Here is a 20,400-nt window from a genome sequence, read left to right as displayed (position 1 = left end):
AGATTGTGGTCAGTGGTGACTTGCTGGCTACCTCAGGAGGCAGCCCATTTGTTTTGACTTTCATAAGATGTTTGCTCACACTGAGTTGTCATTTCACTTAATACTAGCCTCTGGAGCTTCACAGAATAAGCATATTCCTTCTCTTATATTGTAGTAAAGTTATTTGAAAATGGGCATCAAGTGTCCCCTAAGTTTCTTTTCCTCACACTAAACATTGTAGAATTTCAGTCTACTCACAATCTTGGTTGCCTGCTTCTGGAAATTCTTGTTTTTAAAATATGATGCAAAAAAATTGCATATGATACTGCAGATGTGATCTGACTATCTTGTGGTACGACTTTGCAACTCATGATCTGGATACTTTATATATGTAACTAAAACCTAATTTTAGATTAATAGTTGGTAATTGTATGAAATTTTCAAAATAAATATTTGAATACAACTTGATTTATGTATGGAAATGTAGGTCACTCTTACTAAGTTCCTATTTGAGTCCTTTCACACTTTCTTACAAATTTTTTCCTTAAATCTGAAACTAATTAATTTCCACTGTTGCAAGTTCTGACTGTTTTAATCTGTTTTATAAGCTCACTTTAAAACTCCATACGCTTTTTTGATAAACCCTCCCTCCCCACTTTACCCATGTTCAAGGTTTTTGAAGTATTCCTGCTGAGTTAGCACCTAGTAAAAACTTTCCCATTATGGTATCAACAACCTGTAAAGGAGTAAATAAGAAGCTTAAGCAAAAAAGAATTTAAATGTCCAATAACAGTAAGCAAATGGCTACCGTATAAAGAAGTATTACGAGGAGAAGTTTGCTTTCTAATTAAAAATAGAGTGGGGACACCTGGGTGGCTCAGCGGTTGGGCGTCTGGCTTTGGCTCAGGGCATGATCCCGCGGTCCCGGGATCGAGTTCCATATCGGGCTCCCTGCGTGGAGCCTGCTTCTCCCTCTGCTTGTGTCTCTGCCTCTCTCTCTGCATGTCTCTCATGAATAAATATATAAAATATTTAAAAAATAGAGTGAAAAGTAGCTTCCTAGGTTGAAACAAATTGTCATGAGGCAGTTTAATTCTTTTTTTAGAGATGATTTTTTTATTGAAATATAGTTGACATATAATACTATAGTAGTTTTAGGTGTACAACCATAGTGATTCGAGAATTATGTACATTATGAAATATGCTCACCGTAAGTGTAGTTGCCATCTGTGACAATACATTATTACAATATCATTGACTATATTTCCTATGCTATACTTTTTTTTTTCCTTCTCGCTTGGAAGTTTTATTGGTCCTGGGGAAAGGAAGGCAGGCAACCCCTGCTTTCTGCTGAGGGTCCCACACCCCTCATTAGTTTCCATTGCCATGGATGAGAAGGTTCATGTGCTTGGAGGAGGTCAGGAAGGCTTTGAGTTTGGGCTGGGCCCTGAGGCATTGAGGTAGGCCAGAGCAGGGGGAAGGAGTCCAGGCAGCTGAGGACCAGGACTTGGTGAGTCAGCAACAAGTCTGGCAGGTTGAAGTGTGTGAAAGAGATCCTGTTGCCCACAATGAAGGCTTCCCCTTGGTTCCGTGACAGTAGTCTCAAAAGGCTTCAGGTGCCCAGGAGTGCCTTCAAATACTCCTAATTGTCTGACTCCTCGTTGGTGTAGATGAGGATGAGGTACTTGCAGTGGATATCATCCATGACAGCATTCACCATGTCCACCAGGGCCACCTCCCACTGATCTTTCCCCGACAGACCAAGTGAGTGGCCCGAGTGTCACAGGATGGCATTGGACTGGTACAGGGTAAGGTCTCCATCCTGGAACGTGGGCAGTTACCTATACAGACAGGAGGCCTTGAGTGAGCCCTGCAGCCAGGTCTCCATGGTCACCACCTTCTCCTTCCAGCTCTGGCCCTGACCAGCCAGCAGCATGCACGCAGCTGTGAACAGGGAAGTAGACAATGGAGCAGCATGGTTGCTGTGCATACAGCAGTGGTGATCATGGTGGCAGAGCTCTTATGCTAGACTTCTTATCTCCATGGCTTATTTTCTAAAGATTTTATTTATTCATGAGGGACACAGAAAGAGAGAGGCAGAGACATAGGCAGAGAGGAGATAGGCTCCCTGTGGGGAGCCTGATGTGAGACTCGATCCCAGGACCCCAGCATCACGACCTGAACCAAAGGCAGACACTCAACCACTGAGCCACCCAGGTGCACCTTTACCCATGGCTTATTTATTTTATAACTGGAAGTTTGTACCTCTTAATCCCCTTCACCTATCTCATCATAACCTCTCCCCACCTTCTCTCTGGCAACCACCAGTTGAGGCAGTGAAATTAAGTAGAAATATGTTGCTGATTCAATAATTAAATTAAAAAGTACAATGCCTATGTTTTCATCCTTCCCAGAAAATATTCTATGAATCTCTGTATTTCCCATATTTTTTGAATTTTGATGATAAAATTTCTGGCAAATTTCTCTCCACAAAACGCTTTTTTTTTTTTTTAAGATTTTATTTATTTATTCATGAGAGACACAGACACAGGCAGAGGGAGAAGCAGTCTCCATGCAGGGAGCCTGATGTGGGACTCCATCCCCAGTCTCCAGGATCATGCCCTGAGCTGACAGTGGCGCTAAACCGCTGAGCCACCCGGGCTGCCCAACAAAACACCTTTAATTTGTTAAGGGATATTGTTTTATATGAAAATCTGAACTGACAAGAAAAAAAAGAATCCCAATGTGATTATTTGCCTTAGCAAACAATTTACAATTTATGTACTTCCTCTTGCTTTAAAATGTTTATTTATTTATCTTTTTTCTTCCAAGTTTTTATTTAAATTCCATTTATTTATTTTTTTAAGTAATCTCTACACCCAACGTGAGGCTCAAACTCACAACCCCGAGATCAGGAGTCACATGCTCCACCAACTGAGCCAGCCAGGTGCTCCTCTCTTGCTTTTTTTGAAGTGGGAAATAATAAAAATAAAAACTTCTATGCTTTTAGTTGCATATTTATTACACAAAGGAAGGAATACCTGCATGAGATTTCTATTCATCCAGGAAAAGTCTCTTCTTATCAATTACTGTTAGCTCTATTTAGGCTCTGAGTAAATTTTTTTAAGTTCTAAGAATATAGTGGACAGAAAAAACAGATATGCTGTTAATTGAAAATGTCTTTATAAAAATTTCAATAATGAAAATATTAAGAGTAATGTCTACTTTTATTGAAGTATGCTATTAAAAACGTCTTGCCCTATTTGTAACTTGCCTTGTCCTTTTCATATTATACTTTGATTTTTTTCAAGTTCATTAACACATCTGTGGGAAATTGAATTTAAAGACCATGTTTTTCACACAGCACTTTTTATTATTTTCCTGGCAGTTCTGAAATGAAACGTGAACTTTGGTAATGCTAAAATATCAAAACATGTTATTTTTTTCCAGCGTATTATCGGAAGACTTTTATCTTTATTTTTCCTTAATTGACATGTGACATATCTGCTTATTACAGGCATTTTCTACTACATGGGAAAATTGCTAACCTGTGGGAATGACAGATGATTTTGAGATTATAATTTTAATCATTATTTCTTTTGTCACCAGGTATGAAGACCACATTAGATAATGGTAGTGCTTTTTGTGACATTTCATTCTGTCAAGGTTTCCATGATAACCTTTTATATAATATAATTCAGGTTTATTAACTGCATGTTTATTGTAAGTTAAAGTTTCTCCTAAAAGAAAGCTTTTGCAATTACACTTCAACTTTTCACTGAAAATGGGGTTTCATTGTACTGATCTCTCACCCATATGTTTATCAGGTTACCTTACTTATTCCCAGGATCAAAACATTTTCTGGTAAATTCTTAAGACCATAAATACTGCCCTGATTTCTATATTGTCAAACACAAGCCAGCCTTATAAATTTGTGGATTCTTTGCTTATAATTAGATGAAGATTGATAAATTATGACTACATATGCAAGCCAAATAATCCTTCTATGTGCACAGGTTGAAAATGAATGTTGATTATATATGTATATAATATATATATATATATATATATTTATTTATTTATTTACTCCATCTCTTATCCTTCAATTCCCCATCCCTCTTCAAAACATACACTTTGAAATACCCATGATTATGGTCGTTCTCAAATATGGAAGTGTTCATATTTCCAGGTTCTATTCTTCTTAGGTAATGGGTATTTTTCATAGCACATAGAGAATTTACTGCTAGTAATTTAAAGTTTTTAAATTTCACAGGATACTGTGAAACACAAAACAGATTCCTAGTACTCAGTAATTTTTATGCAGTAGAGAATCAAGCTCTGGATGGGTAAAAGAATAATTCTTCTTTTAACAAGACTCAAAATAATTTAATTGTCAATTAATCTGAATTTTCTGTTCTTTTCCAGAAAAATGAATTTAATTAAAAGGAAAAATTTTACAGAATATTTTAGGGCCAAGTAATATTCAATTAAATATTATGTAAACCTTCTACAACCATAGAACTCTGTCATGAATTCCAAGTTCAGCTTTTACCTACAAAGTGAAAGTAGAGACTAGATCTTACTTTGAATGGTTACCAAACGTTTGTTGTAGGTAATGAGATAGTTGCTTTAGGTTGATGTTCTTTATGGAGATTGAGGAAGCCTTAAAATTTGAACTGAAATATGGATATTAGTTTCCAGTAGGTAGGTAGGGAAGAGGAAGGAATTTCAATGGAGTAAATTAGTACAGATGCGCTAATTGACCAAGATGCAAGGATAGAATTAGGATATGGGTTTGGTTAGACCAAAAGATTCTTATATTAGAGCAAGGAACGGAGGTATAGACACATCAATCAGATTGTGCTACAAAAAGATTAATCTGGTACCACTGTATACAATGAACCACAGGTGAAGAGTGAAGACAGATGGGCCAGTCAATTAGAATACTCTGTATTTGTTCTGGAAACATATGAAAATGTCCAAGAATTGGTTAGTAAAAAGCAATGGAAATTATTTATTTAAATTTTATTTATTTATTTATTTGAGAGAGAGAGAGTGAGAGAGAGCATGAGCTGGGGAGACGGGCAGAGGGAGAAGCAGGATCCCGGCTGAGCAGAGAACCTGATGTGGGGCTCAATCCCAGGACCCCAGGATCATGACCTGACCAAAGGCAGATGCTTAATCCACTGAGCCACCCAGGTGCCCCAAGCAATGGCAATTTAAAGGGTGATATGGGATTGATTATGACTTGAGAACTGGTTCTGAAAACCAAGGAAGAAATAAACAAAAACATGCAATATTCAGCATCTAAGCAATACTGTGCTTTTGGGGCAGCATGACAAAGTGGTTAAGAATGTAAGCTCTATGTTTAAAGTAACCTAGTTCTTTTTTAAAAAGTAATTTATTTATTTAGTTGAGAGAGAGAAAGAGAGCAAGCACGCATGAGCAGGGTGAGAGGCAGAAGGAGAGGGAGAAGTGGAGGCTCCCATTGAGCAGGGAGCCTAACACAGGACCTGAGTTCATGACCTGAGCTGAAGGCAGCCACTTAACCAACCGAGCCACCCAGGGGCCCATAAAGTACCCTAGTTCTAACTCTCCCTACCAGAGTGTCCTCAACTGTAAAAGGTGGTTTATTGGAAGTCCTACCTCATATAAAGTCTTAAGTGAATCAATATGTATCATGTTCCTAGATGGGCATCTATATAAAAGGGGTGATTGGCAAAATTATTGACTCACTGACAGAAATCAGAAAGCCCTGCAAGACCCTTCACCATATGCCTCCTAGGTGGGAATGTCAACCAGCATATTTCAGAAAGCTTTATAGTTATAAGGCCTCCATAAAACAAATTTTATGCAATTGTCTCTTAATCAGACATTAATTCAGAGTGCCCTCTTTTCTTAGCTTCCCACTAAAATTAAGTTATTTGACTTACTCCATAAATCATGCTTCCTGTTACATCATTACCTGTCTCTGTCCCATACTGATGAATAGCTGTAAGTGTACCTGCAGCTAACCTTTATGAGTGGAGGACACCTAGGCACAAACAATGCCCAGGCAATGTGCCATGTTCTGAATCAGGCTTGGCATATATGACTCTAGGAAGGCAATTTTCTTCAGTTTATGTGAGGCCTGTTGATATTATTGCAGTTTATTTGCCTGTAGAGTCAATTTACATTGCCAAAAGATAAGTTTGACACTTTCATTTGTACCAACACAGGCAATGAATATACAATATTTTTGTTCTGCATCACCTAGTCTCCTTGATGCAAAGTCGCTCGGTAAAGGAGATTTTTTCTCAATCAATTTTCTATCTGCAAGCAAACATCCACCCAGCCAGTGGGAGTTTTCCTGCCTTCACAACAGATTTATATCCCCTGGGTTTTCACGATGTGGCATGCTTTGCAAGGAAGGCAGAATACATGAGGGAAAAAGGTAGGGGGCTGCCCAAACAGCCATGTTTTCCAGTCTGGATACCAGAGTGACTGCTGCTGAATATCTTTCGCCTTCCATACCAATAATTCATTTCACACATAAGCACAAAAAGTTCGTAGGAGAACTTTTGAGAAACTTGGCTTGATACCAGTTTTTTATAGAGGTGTTACAACTCCTAATTTCTGCTTCCTCTTCTTATGCTTCCATACATCAAAACAAGATTTAGGAAACGCTAGTGCCAGAATTGGCTTTCAAAACATGAACCTTTCATTTAGAAAACGACAGAGCTACATATGAATGTAAAATATGAATAAGGCTACGGACAAGAGAAACCAACAGTACTTTCTGAATTACATAACCCTCATGACTTCAGCTATTTTCATGTAATGGTTTGTTTTATATACATCTCACTTTCTAATCACATCCAGTAGTCTTTCTCAGCATATCACGATAGATAAATGTTAGTCAAAAATGTCTTAGAAGCTCAGCAGTTTAGTGCTGCCTTCAGCCCAGGGCCTGATCCTGGAGACCTGGGATCAAGTCCCACATCAGGCTCCCTGCGTGGAGCCTGCTTCTCCCTCTGCCTGTGTCTCTGCGTCTCTCTCTCTCTCTCCCTCTCTCTCAGTGTCTCTCGTGAATAAATAAATAAAATCTTTAAAAAAATGTCTTAGAAAACTCACACATCCATCCAGATGCATATAAATATTACTTGTCAAGTTTTGAGTATTAACTAGTGACAACCATTGTAGTGAATTAAATTTATTCTAGGAGATTGCTACTCAGGATAGGGTACTCCCCGAGTGACTGAGATAATGTTGGTGTTTCCATTTCAGACTGCATCCATCCTCAACTTTGCCTTATCTATGAAAGCAATTTTGTAGGCTAGTGCATTAAGTAAAATCCACAGTGTTCTTGTGGATATAGGAATTTCAGATTGGAGTTTCTTGCTGTTAACATAAGGGAATATTCTATTCACAATTTTAATCTACAAAATTTTTAAAGGAAAAGCCATTCAAATAACAAGAGGGCTTTAGCAATGCTGTATTATATACGATTGGTTTGCTAAAATCACTTAAAAGGAACTTTTGTTAAGGTGTTCCCAGAACTTGCATTATGACATCCATGCTTTGGTAGAGAGGGAATGGTTGACTATGGAACATGACTATGTTATTATTTGAGTATGCATACTAAACTTCCCATCATTAAAAAATATAATGGTTGATCAGCCAAGCCATGAAGCGGAGTATGTAGGGCCACTCTCAAGTGGATCCTGAAGCCACAAATAATTTGCCCAAGCGTGTTGCTTATATTCCAGTAGCACTTATTCTTCCTGTCTGCCACTTCTTGCTCAGTCTATTCCTATGTCCTCATGAGGAGGTCACCATGATCGTTTGGCTTAGGAGAAGAAAACTCGTCTGATTTATAAAAGTTTCTGCTATCAGACAGTATGCTATCACAAGGCAGAGATGGATTACTGTCACACAATAGCCCTACTTGGGAATATCCCTAATGGGTAATAAGAAAGGACAATTCTCCATGTGGACAGAGCTCCAGACTCCAGTGTTTATTTGGAGGCCCAGTTTGCCTGTAGAGCAAAATGGCCTGAAGAATGAATCTACACTAATTCACAGACAACAGCTATTAGAATGAACAGATGATCAGGGACTTAACAAGATCAAGATTAAAGGATTGATGACAAGAGATCTGGGAAAAAGGAATTTGGGTGTACCTCTTTGAATGGTCTCATATGTGTAGATATTTGTGTCTTTAAATTCTCCCTAAATGCATTTGCTGCAAAGGTGTCCTTTCAATAATCAAGCAGACAAAATGACTTCTGCAGTGGATGTCAGTCAACATGAATTCTTAGCTACTCCAGAGGTTATTCAAAATAACTCATGAAGGAAAAAATAGTCTTGGTGTTGGGGACGGAAATTATACTGTGCCCAATTATGTAGACATTCCCTCCCCGAGACATTCCTGGCTATCATCACTATTGGGTGCAAAGTCAATCTATAGCAGTGACCATCCTGATTCCCTCCATATATTGAAGGATCTGTCAGCTACCTGCCATCATGGTTGTGAGGGGTTGTGGACAGAGTCGTCTCCATTGGAATAGAAATTTACTTTGGATATGGACTTTCCTTCGTTGTTTGCCATATTTCTTCCAGCATCACTGTCTGTGAACTTAATGCATACCCTAGTCACCATCCTTATTTGACATACAGCACTGCTTTTGAATAAGGCATGAATTTATGGTGAGAGCATGTGTGCCAATGGGATGACATTCCCAGGATTCCCTCCTTGTATCTTATCGCTATTCTCAAATCTCTATCTCTAGTTTTTACTTCTGTTTTTCAACACCCACTTTTCAGTTTCCTATCTTTATGTTTTGGCTCATGCAGTTTCATCTGCCTTCATTTACTATTTGTATTCCTTATCAAAATTTCTGTATCTTTTGATACCCACCCCAAGCATTGCAAAATTCTCCCTTGATTCCTTCTGGAAATTTGCCTCTACTTTTCTATTGATACTTAATTTAATCAATATTGTGTTATAGTCATTTGTATGTTTGTCTTATTACTTTGTAGGGTTGGAAGTATCACATGGGCAGGAACTAGATCTTACCCATCCTTATAACACTTTGTGATCCTTGTGCCCAGTGGGTACTTGATAAGTATTTATTGAATTTAATTGTATCAATAACAAGTAGCTTTGTAATACTGAATGCAGAGATGAATAAGAAGAGAAACACGGCAATAAAATATTACCTTAGTGTAATATTTCTTTTAACCAGTGTTTAGTATGTGGCTATACATATAAATTAACCTGGAAAAGAGATAGTCACCCTTTCTTGATTTCGTCCATCAAAAGTTGTGGGGAGGCATGAGAATGTGGTAATAGGAGCCTTTCTCTATTAAAGTGACTAGGATTCTCTATATGAAGTTGAAAATATGTGCAGAAAGCATTTGAGAACATTTTTTCCAAACTATAAAAAATGACGTGGAGTTGAAAGGACACATTTTATTCCAAAATTTGAGTCAAAATATCTAATGTTTGAATATGCAGAAAAAATATTTCTGTCTCCCTGATCATATGAAAGGTTTGTTATTGTAGTTGAATAGATAATATACTTGGCCTATATTCCACCAATATTAGAGGAAGGAGGATTTTTCTTTGTGTTTCTACTATCTAGGGTTGGAAATCGGGTATGTGATATGGAATAAATGGGCTTTCTTGCTGTCTTGGCCTTTGATTTCCTATATCTTAATCACATCTTTTGTGAACCACCAGGGTTTCTGTGAATATATGTAATTTTAAATGTTTTTGTTATTGAATGCATGTATACAAAAGAAAGCTTTGAACATCAGAACTTAATAAAAAATGAAAGCAACTTAAAATGTCTATAGAATATACCGTAGGTCTATGAATAGTATGCATTACTGTGACAGCTTTCTTTAAATATGTCAAAACTTGCTCTTGATACTTACTTTGCTTTATTGAATATCTGAAAGCAAGTGGATTCAGTCACATGAACTCTGGCCAAGTAATATACAGCTTCTGCTTAGACAAGGTACACCTCTTATAAAAATATAAGTACAAATATTGGATATTATATGATGAATACTATTCAACTACACCATAGATGCATTTCAGCTTAATGGCTATGGGAAGAAGATGCATAAAGTTAAGAATTTTAGGGTACTGAAGAAGCATTAAACTGAGTAAATGACATCCATTTTCCATGGGAATTATACAAGAGAAAACCATGATCTAAGGGTAATCACACTGTATTTATGATTCATATTTTTTTTCTAAACGAAGAATTTCATTTAGGAAGAAAGGCAGAAAAGTAATGACATGATGTAAATTTGCTACTTAGTTACAAGGAGATGCACAGTTTCAAAACAGGAATTCAATTTTGTTGGACCCTCAGTCAGGTTGGTTGATGGATAATTTGCCCTGCTCTTATTATTCAGAGATTGAGTGGTACAAATGCACACTTAATTAATTATTTATTTATTTATTTATTTATGATAGTCAGAGAGAGAGAGAGAGAGAGGCAGAGACACAGGCAGAGGGAGAAGCAGGCTCCATGCACCGGGAGCCCGACGTGGGATTCGATCCCGGGTCTCCAGGATCGCGCCCTGGGCCAAAGGCAGGCGCCAAACCGCTGAGCCACCCAGGGATCCCCAAATGCACACTTAATTAGCTGGGATTGCCCATTGATATCTATTGCATTAGCTGGTAAAAAAAAAAAAAGAAAGAAAGAAAAAGGTTGTTTATAGGTTAAGGTAAAGGTGTTCTGGGGATAGTTTATTTTTATTTTCTTTTTTTTCTTTATTTTATTTTATTTGCCATCAAATTAGAAAGTGTAACTCTGAATCATATACTCATTTGAAAGATATTGTTTAGCAAGCTGAGATTCAAATGCCTGCCCTAAAGCTTATCTTAGATTTACCCTTAATTTTTTTAATGAGATTACTTTTTTGGCCCTAATGCTTCATCTTTATTGTATCTATCTATCATATCTATCATATCATAAGTAGGGTGAATTTTTCTTATGCATATAGTGCAATGAGTAATGATATAAAGACTTAAAACAATTATTTGGATAATTCAGTATCACAAAACATGCTTCAAGGGAAAGCAGGTGTGCAGATATTTGTTAACCATAGTGCTGGTCTAGACAACCTAAATTTCCAAGATGGTGACTTGGATTTTCATATAGCCAATCATAATCTTATCTGTGACTATTCAATTCATTATTTAGGTCATAGGACTAATGAAATGTTACCATGGTTTTTTTTTTAAAGATTTTATTTATTTATTCATAGAGACAGAGGGGGCGGGGCAGAGACACAGGCAGAGGGAGAAGCAGGCTCCATGCAGGGAGCCTGACATGGGACTCGATCCAGGGTCTCCAGGATCACGCCCTGGGCTATAGGCGGTGCTAAACCGCTGCGCCACCGGGGCTGCCCTACCATGGTTTTAATTTCTACACAATCTCTCTCATTATCCCTCTTGATTAAGACCTTACAACTAGATCTTGGGGATACTAGATAAAACACGTGGTCACTGTCCTTCAGCACCATCATTAGGGAGACAAGATGTACACATAAAAATATTAACAGTCACTGGCCATATAAAACTTGCCAATGAAGTGGTGTGAACATAGCTATCATAGCACTGGACTCCAGGTTGAAGTGAAACTCTGTCCAGCTCCCTTAAAAAGAGATAGCAGGAACAACTGAGCACAAGATTTTCATGAGATAAGTATAAATAATTTATTGCTCTTCACCAAAAGGTCAAAGGGCATGCCCACACCAAAATGGGTCACTAGTGTTTTCTTTGTCTTAGTAGGAGAAAGAGATGTTATTAGGTGACATCATAGAATGCATGACTTCTATTTATCACATTCTCTGATTTTTTTAAGATTTTATTTATTTATTTATTCGAGAGAGAGAGAGAGAGAGAGAAAGAGAGAAAGAGGCAGAGACACAGGCAGAGGGAGAAGCAGGTTCCACCCAGGGAGCCTGACACGGGACTTGATCCCCGGTCTCCAGAATCGAGCCCTGGGCCAAAGGCAGGTGCCAAACCGCTGCACCACCAGGGATCCTCACATTCTCTGATTTTTAACACTAAATTGCACCTTGCCATTTATTCTTCATTCTGCTCTTTATCAAAGTATATGAACTTCCTTCTATCTTTTTCCCTCCCTCATGGATTTTTATGCTTCCAGTCTTTAAGACAAATTCTTTGAGAAGTCTGACACAAAGCTTTATGATTTGCTTTCACTAATTTTCCTCATTGTCTTGCAATTGCTTGACACAATGCTTTTGGGCCATTTCATTATGCATTTTGTCATCTTATTCTTCAACCATTTCTAAATCTTTTAGGAATTATAATCTACATTCTCTGGGAAGGACAAGAGGCCTTTGTCACAGATTCCTCCATACAGGACCTAGATCCCTACCTACTCGAAGGCTAATTCAGTTCTTCCCAGCTGTCATACTCCTTCTTCCACTTTCTAGCTTGGAACTTAAATTGGTTTCTCTTTCCTACATCCCCAAAACTAACTCAGTCCTTGCCTGTCTCTCCCTCTGTCAAATATTCCCAGATACATATTTGATTTTTACTGACACCTTTGTGATTGCTTTTGTGAGAATTTAATGACTTTTCATGCCCTAACCGACTGCTAGATTATTTCTCCCTCAGGATTTGATGTCTCTGACAAAGAAACATGCCTTTGGAACACAGCGAATTTAGACAAAATGTTATGGTAGTAAAATCAAAATAAGTTAAGATTCTGAAGTGACTTCTCACCTCCCAAATGAGTTGTTAGTGTGACACTAAACATGGCATATTTACTCCTAATAAGAGAATGGATTTGCATTTTGGGTTGTTATAATTTAACAAATGTTCGTGTGTGTGTCAAAAAGGCATTATTAAAAAAAACAGCTATGCACTGTCAACTCACTAGATGCTCAGAGCCAATTAAAATGGCTTTTACAAGTGCCCATAAAATGTGTACCTGTTATCTTTCTCATGTGCATAGAATGAGAATATGAATTTTTAGCCAAATTAAACCAGGATATATGAGTGGGAAAGTAGTGCTGATCTGGGAATAAGTTGAAAAGGGAATTAAAGCAGCATATGGTTATTGGTTACTCAGAATTAAAACATCATCGCATACTACTTACATATATTTGAAGTGTTTCATCATTGTCTTTGATAAAAGGAATGAGGAGTTGAGTGGCTTATAAAAAGTTTTTATTAGAACTTAGCAAATAATGATTTAATGCTGGCAGTAGCAGCAGCAGCAAATATTTTGCCATCTGACATTCATACTGTGCCCTGAGATTCTTGTTTGAAACAGTAGCTACAATTTTGGCCTATAATGCCCTTGATAATCCTAAGGACAGTGTAATTATTTTAAAAGTGACACAGCCTCAGCATATCCTAAGTTACAAATATAAAATCATTCCTAAATTTCATATTCTTAAATATTCTTATAACTATCTGCTTATTTATCATGTGCCAACTATGAGGATATAAAGGCAATAATGGTGTAGTGATGAGGGGAAATGAAAAGATCGAAGCAAAAATGTGGCTAAATAACAGATTTTATAGGTACTACAGAAGAAATGCATTATCAATCACATACCTTAGGAATTATGTCTACATTTGTAGGGCATGTAAATCCATTTAAGCTCTTCAGTAGTTGTGAATCATAGAGATCAGAAAGATTTGAATGATTCTAAGGATATCCTTCAAGCTGCTCAGCATTTCTTCTTTCAATGTATTTTCAATGAATTTTCTATTTTCTCTTGTCATTTTTTTCACTGATCCGTTGGTTATTGAGTGGTGTGTTCTTTAATTTACATGTTTGTTAATTTCCAAATTTCTTTGTTACTGATTTATAATTTCACCCCATTGTGGTCACAGAACATATTTTGTATTAGTTCAATCTACTTAAAATTAATCGAGGCTGGTTTTATGGCCTAACATATGATCTGTCCCAGAGAATGTTCCATGTACAGTTGTGAAGTGTTTTTATTCTGCTGTTACTGGTAAGTGGTTGTCGGTTTGTGATTGATTGATTGATTCTATTTATTTATTTATGAGAGACACAGAGATAGAGGCAGAGACTAGAGAGAGGGAGAAGCAGACTCCCTGTGGGGAACCTAATTGGGGATTCAATCCCAGAACCCCGGGATTATGACCTGAGCCAACCAGGTGCCCTCTTTTTATTTTTTTAATTGTTTTTTTACCTTTCTCTTTTTAAAATGTCAGCATCTACACCAATAAACTGTCTTCAGAAAACTACTTTAGAAGGATTCTAGGGACACCTGGGTGGCTCAGTGGTTGAGTGTCTGCCTTAGGCTCAGGGAGTGATCCCTGAGTCCCAGGATTGAGTCCCACATCGGGCTCCCTGCAGAAAGCCTCCTGCTCTCTACCTATGTCTCTGCCTCTCTCTCTTTGTGTCTCTCATGAATAAATAAATAAATAAAATATTTTAAAAAAGAATTCCATATATGCTTTGGGACATTTTATTTTCATTTATCTTACAGCTTTTTAAAAAACTTTCACTTATCTCAAAAGTTTAGGAAAAGTTTAGATGCTCAATTTCCAATTCTCCTTCTATTATTAATTTTTAGTTTCATTCCACTGTGTTCAGAGATAACACATTTTATTATTTTAATTCTCCTAAACTTATTGAGGTTTGTTTCCTGGCGTAGCATGTGGTCTATTCTGGAGAAGGTTCCATGTGAGCTTGAGAAGAATGTATATTATGTTATTATTGGGTGGCATATTCTATAGATGCCTGTTAGATGTAGTTGGTTAATAGGATTGTTTAAAGTCTTCTATTTCCTTGTCGATCTGCTTAGTTGTTCTATTAGTGGGATTGGGGTATTGGAGTTCTACACTGTTACTGTTGGATTGTCTATTTCTCCCTTCCCATCTGCTAGTGCTTACTTCATGCATTTTGGGACTCTAAGTTTTGAGATGCACATATGTTTATAATTGCTATACATTCTGGCTATATTAATGCTTTTATTATTATGATACATCCCTTTTTATCTTCTGTAGACAGAATGTAGTTGCATCTCTTTTTAATCCAGTGTGGCTATCTCTGTCTTTTTATTGAATTGTTTAAAAGATTCACATTTAATGTCATTCATGATATGGATGGATTTATGGCTGCCATTTTACCTTTTGTTTTCTATGTATGCATTTTTTCTCTCTGTTTTTCCTTTACTGCTTTATTTGCATTTAGTGAATATTTTCTAGTGTAATATTTTAATTCCCATAGTGACCTTTTCACTGTATTTTTCTTTTCTTTTTTCTTTTCTTTTTTTTTCACTGTATTTTTCAATGAATTTCTTAGTGGTTCATCTAGTGCTCATGAATACATCTTAACTTAAAAGAGTCTACTTGAGATCTATACAAATTCTACTGAGATATAGAAATTTTATTACTATCTAGCTTCCTTCATTTTTTCTGTATTATTATTGCAATATATAGTATATCTGTATGTGCTCCAAACTCAATTACCTTGTTGTCATTATTACTTTATAGAATTTTATATTTCTTAAAGAAGCTGAGAGAAGAATGGAGAAAAACTATACATTTTATGGTTTGTTATAGCAAACTTTTTATTATAAATATATTCTTATTTTGATGCCTTAGAGCTCAAAATACACATAGATAGTTTAATATTATTGGTTTTTATATCAGTTGAGAGAAGAAAGAATAAGAAGTATGCGGTCAGAATGTCTTTTATAGGAACACTTGGGTGGCTCTGTCGGTTGAGTGTCTGACTCTTGATCTCAGCTCAGGTCTTGATATCAGGGTTGTGAGTTCAAGCCCTACTTTTAAGAAAAAAAAAGAATATCTTTTATAATTACCTACATGATGACCTTAACCAGTACTCTTTGCTTTCTTGTGTGGATTCAAATTACTCTCTAGTCACATGCTTTCAGCTTAAATAACTTCCTTTAGTATTTTTAAAAGATGGGCCTGGTAGCAGCAAATTCTCTCCATTTTTGTTTATTTGATAATCTATTTTTTTATGATTGAAAGAGACTTTTTATTGGATACCATATTTTTGGTTAACAGGTATTTTTTTCTTTTAGCACTTTAAATATATCACCCTGCTGCCTTCTTGCCTCAGTGGATTCTGAGAAGTCACAATTTTTTTTTAAGTACAAAAATATTTATTAATGAAAAATACAGCTGTACTTCAATGAGTTGAAAGTTCCAGGAGCTTTTCTGTTGTTCCCATGTCATTAAATTAAGCCCTTGATTTTTCACATTAAGGGAGGAAAGAAAGCTAATAAGCGTGTTGGTTGAAGCAACTTTCTCCCAATCACGATCATATTATTGATCCTGTGTGTAAAAAATATGTGAGGAGCCACTGAGCGATGGTCTTTGGTTCGGAGAGGTATGGGCTTCTGCCTCGAGGTGGATTGGCTGTTTTCATTCAACACCTCTGTGTTACATGTTCTTCCTTTGTATTAAAAACTTGAGATTTATTCTCAACCTCTAAGGTTTGTGCATCACTATCTGCTCCAACTGTATCCATAATATTGCTTCCACAATTCTGTGTATTATAGCCACTATCCATCTGAATGTTACTGCTTTCACAAGGAATGACACTGCTTTCTGCAAGAGGTGACATGCGTATATCAGAGTTTTCAATACTGAAGGCAATCCCACTCACAAAATCATATTGGTGTTCCTTTTACATGATGAGTCATTTTTGTGACATTGATTTTAAGTTTTTTTCTTAATTTCTGGCTTCTAACACTTTTTTTTTTAGAGAGAGAGAAAGAGAAAGAGATGGAGAGGGTAGAGGGCAAAGGTGAGAGAGAATCTCAAGCAGGCTCTACATACAGCTCACAGTTCAATGTGGTGCTCAATTTCAGGACCCTGAGATCGTAACCTGAACTGAAATCAAGAGTCAGAAACTTAACTAACTGAGCCATCCAGGAGGCCCTGCTTTCAGCATTTTCATTATGATGTGTCTTGGTATGGGTCTCTTTTCATTTATATTCCTGGAATTTGTTGAGTTTCATGAATGCATAGAATAATGTATTTTTTTAATATGTCAAATTTGGGAGGTTTTTAGCCTTCGATTCTTTGAACATTTCTACTCTTTTTCTCCTTGCTTTCTGTTACTTCCATTACATATATTTGTTTAATGGTATCCCTTGTCTGTCTGATTTTGTATTTGCTTTTTTTCATTCTGGTTTCTTTCTTTTGAATTGCATAGTCTTTGTTGCTCTATCTTCATATTTGCAAATTCTTTCTTCTACCAGTTAATTTTTATTTTTTATTTATTTATGATAGTCACAGAGAGAGAGAGAGAGAGAGAGAGAGAGAGAGAGAGAGAGGCAGAGTCATAGGCAGGGGGAGAAGCAGGCTCCAGGCAGAGGGAGAAGCAGGCTCCATGCACCGGGAGCCCGACGTGGGATTCGATCCCGGGTTTCCAGGATCGCGCCCTGGGCCAAAGGCAGGCGCCAAACCGCTGCGCCACCCAGGGATCCCTCTTCTACCAGTTAAAATTGATCCTTGAACCCTTCCATTGAATGTTTCATTTCACCAAAGTTTTTAATCACCAAAATTTTCATTGGCTTTTTAATATAATTTGTTTTCTTCCCTAGGTTAGGGAAGTTTTCAGCCATTACTTCTTCAGATACATTTTCTGTGCCTTTCCATCTCCCTTCTCCTTCTGGAACCCCTAAAAAACTGTGAATGTCATTCCACTTGATGTCCTAAAAGCCTCTTAAGCTATCTTCACCCTTTTTCATTCTTTTTATAATTCCTCTTTATTATCTCTAACTGATGAAACATTGCCATACTAACTTCCTTCATTTCCTTGTTTTCTTTTTTTAGTTTTTTTAAAATGTATTTAAAATGGGTGCCTTGAAGTATTGTCTGTTACATCCCACATCCTTACATGAAAACTTTATGTTCTCTGCTTTTTGTCCTTTTTATGGTTCATGCAACCTAGATTCTTTGCATACCTTGCATTTTTTGTTGAAAACTGGTCACTTTAGGTAGTGTAGAAGTATGGATTCTGATTCCCTTCTTTCTTCTCAGAGGAATATTTTTGCTGTTTGTTTTAATTACTTGGATAGAGTATTTGAGCGAAGTTTATTTCCTTTGCTTATGAAGCCTTTGATGTCACTTTCCAGAGGGCACAATGCAGCCACCATGGAATGAGAAGGTTCTAGTTCTGTCTTCCTGATCTCCTTTTCCAGCTGTCTGCCACATTTAGTATAACAAGCGGTTGTTAAGCTCTGCTAATTCCCAGCTGATTGCTCTATTGTTGTTGACAAGGTCTTGGGGCATAAATTGCTCTATACCTGGGTCCTTTTAAACTTGTGCAGGAGTGTGTTTGAGTTTTTTCTGACCCTAGAAAGGCAATTCTTAGTTGTCTCTTTCCATAGCTCTCTCTAGTGAACTAGCTGACATATAGTTTAGCTTGTTGCTCTTAACTAAGAAGGCCTATTGATTTTCAGAGTTCCCTTAGGCCTGAACTTCCTCAAACTCGGTTCAAATAAAGTCAATTCCTTTAGGGGAGGTTTGGAGTCCTCTTTTCTTAGGGGCTGCCTCTTTCCCTGCACAAAATCTCTAAGCTGCTAGTCTGTTGCTGGCCAAAATTAATAGTCTCTGATCTTCTTGAATTGTTTCATTCTGCGTGGAACCTCTGTTCTACTAGCAAGCTGTGATGATGGCAGTTGGTGCCATTTCTTGGCCTGTTGTCTTGGGAGCTGGGTGAAGAGAAGGAGTCCTTGGTCTCTTGGCGTCACTCTCTAGAAATTTAATCTATGCAAATTAAATTTGAAGAAGATGAGAAATGGTATCCAGTTCCTCTTGATGAGATGCCCTATCTTTTATATAGGGGCTAAGGGCAAAGGTAACTTCATCCCCTCGGTCACACAGGTTCATATATATGACTCTTTACTAAGTTGAGGTAGGGACAGGTGGAGGGAGCATATCACTACTCAAAGGTGACAGACTCTTGCTATTATTACCAAGGTCTAGTAGCTTTTCCTGAATAAATGTTCCATCATTTGCTGTAGGTCCTTATGACAATTTCCAGAGACCTTAATTTTTTTTAATAGCTTTTAATAATTATGTGTGTTTCACTGGGTAGTGAAAATGTAGACTCCTCATACTGCCACACCAAAAGTGAAACAAAAGTCTTGTCATTTGGTTGCCATATATCTAAAACTGCTCATACATACATACATATATACATATATAATATTTATCACTAGAAAAATACTGGTGAATGTAGAAAGACAGCCAATTATAACTGCATTCTTTTAAAAATATTTTATGTATTTATTTGAATGAGAGTGAGAATGCAAGAGAGAGTGCTAGAGAGAGAGCACATGAACATGGGGGAGAGGCAGAGAGAGAGGGAAAAGCAGACTCCCTGCTGAGCAAGGAGCCTTACTTGAGGCTCCATCCCAGGACCCTGGGAGCATGATCTGAGTCAAGGGTAGCCACTTAACCAACTGAACCACCCAGGCACCTCTAACTGCCTACTTATATATCAAGCATTTTACCTTTGATATTAGCAACGTGATCATATATTTTTCTTCACAGAACTTATGCTATTTAGCATTGTTCTCTGTCTTTTAATATTTATAATATTATTGTGCTTTCTCTTGATTTCCTGATAACTTTCAGCAGTTAGGTAGAAATTTACATAGAACCATGGGAAATCAATAATATGTTAAGGTTAGTTTTAGCAATTACCTCAGTGGAAAAGGTTAAAATAATATGCCTAGTGCTACGACATGGCAAACATAATGTTTTAAATTATGAATATGATTGAATTAATTATTTAGGTGGTAAAATGGTGGGGGGGAATTCTTACATTTTTTAAAAACTAGTAAACCAACAACTGGGCTAAGGGCATTTCCACAAAACATTTCTTTTGTTTTTTATCTTTAAATATCTTCTATAATCTACAATCCTGACTTTTTTTGATTCAGGTTCAATTCCAAAGAGAGTGAATTAAATTCCAGTTCTTTTACCTATCAAATAATCTTGAGTTTCACAACCTCTCTGAACCATGCTTTTCTCAGCTGCTAATGAGAATGAATGATAATTGTCCTTCCTTATAAGGTTGCCACAGGGACTTGATGAGGTAATGCTAATGAAAGCTCTTGTAAGGTGAGAGACTGATGTTAGAAACCATTACAATATTTCTGCATGGAATATCACAGTGCCTTAGAATATGGACTTACAAATACTTTTTTTGTATATACCCCATATGGGACAAAATACATTGTGTTATATTTCAATAAAAAATAAACTCTTAGAACTCTAATTTGGGTATTTTTAAAATGTACAAAAACTTCTAAATGTCAGTAGCCTGAAGGTACAAAGAAAAGCAGATTTCTTTAATTAATGCAGTTGCTAGTTACAGACTGTGTAAGAGAGAGAGCAAATTAAAATATTTA

The 20,400-nt window shown here is 36.9% G+C and overlaps 1 non-coding gene and 1 pseudogene across 1 annotated transcript; both read right to left on the bottom strand.

Moving 5' to 3' along the window:
- Positions 1-1,350: 1,350 nt before the first annotated feature.
- LOC112649105 (glutathione S-transferase P-like) lies at positions 1,351-1,915 on the bottom strand (annotated as a pseudogene).
- Positions 1,916-2,855: 940 nt separating this feature from the next.
- On the bottom strand, positions 2,856-2,928 carry TRNAR-CCU (transfer RNA arginine (anticodon CCU)). The gene has a single exon. It is a non-coding gene; the product is annotated as a tRNA-Arg (tRNA).
- Between the last annotated feature and the right edge of the window lie 17,472 nt (positions 2,929-20,400).

This window comes from Canis lupus, chromosome X (genome assembly GCF_003254725.2).
Source record: "Canis lupus dingo isolate Sandy chromosome X, ASM325472v2, whole genome shotgun sequence".
Classification (NCBI taxonomy): domain Eukaryota; kingdom Metazoa; phylum Chordata; class Mammalia; order Carnivora; family Canidae; genus Canis; species Canis lupus.
The sequence above is the reverse complement of the archived record's forward strand: the minus strand, read 5'-3'. Positions and strand labels throughout refer to the sequence as shown.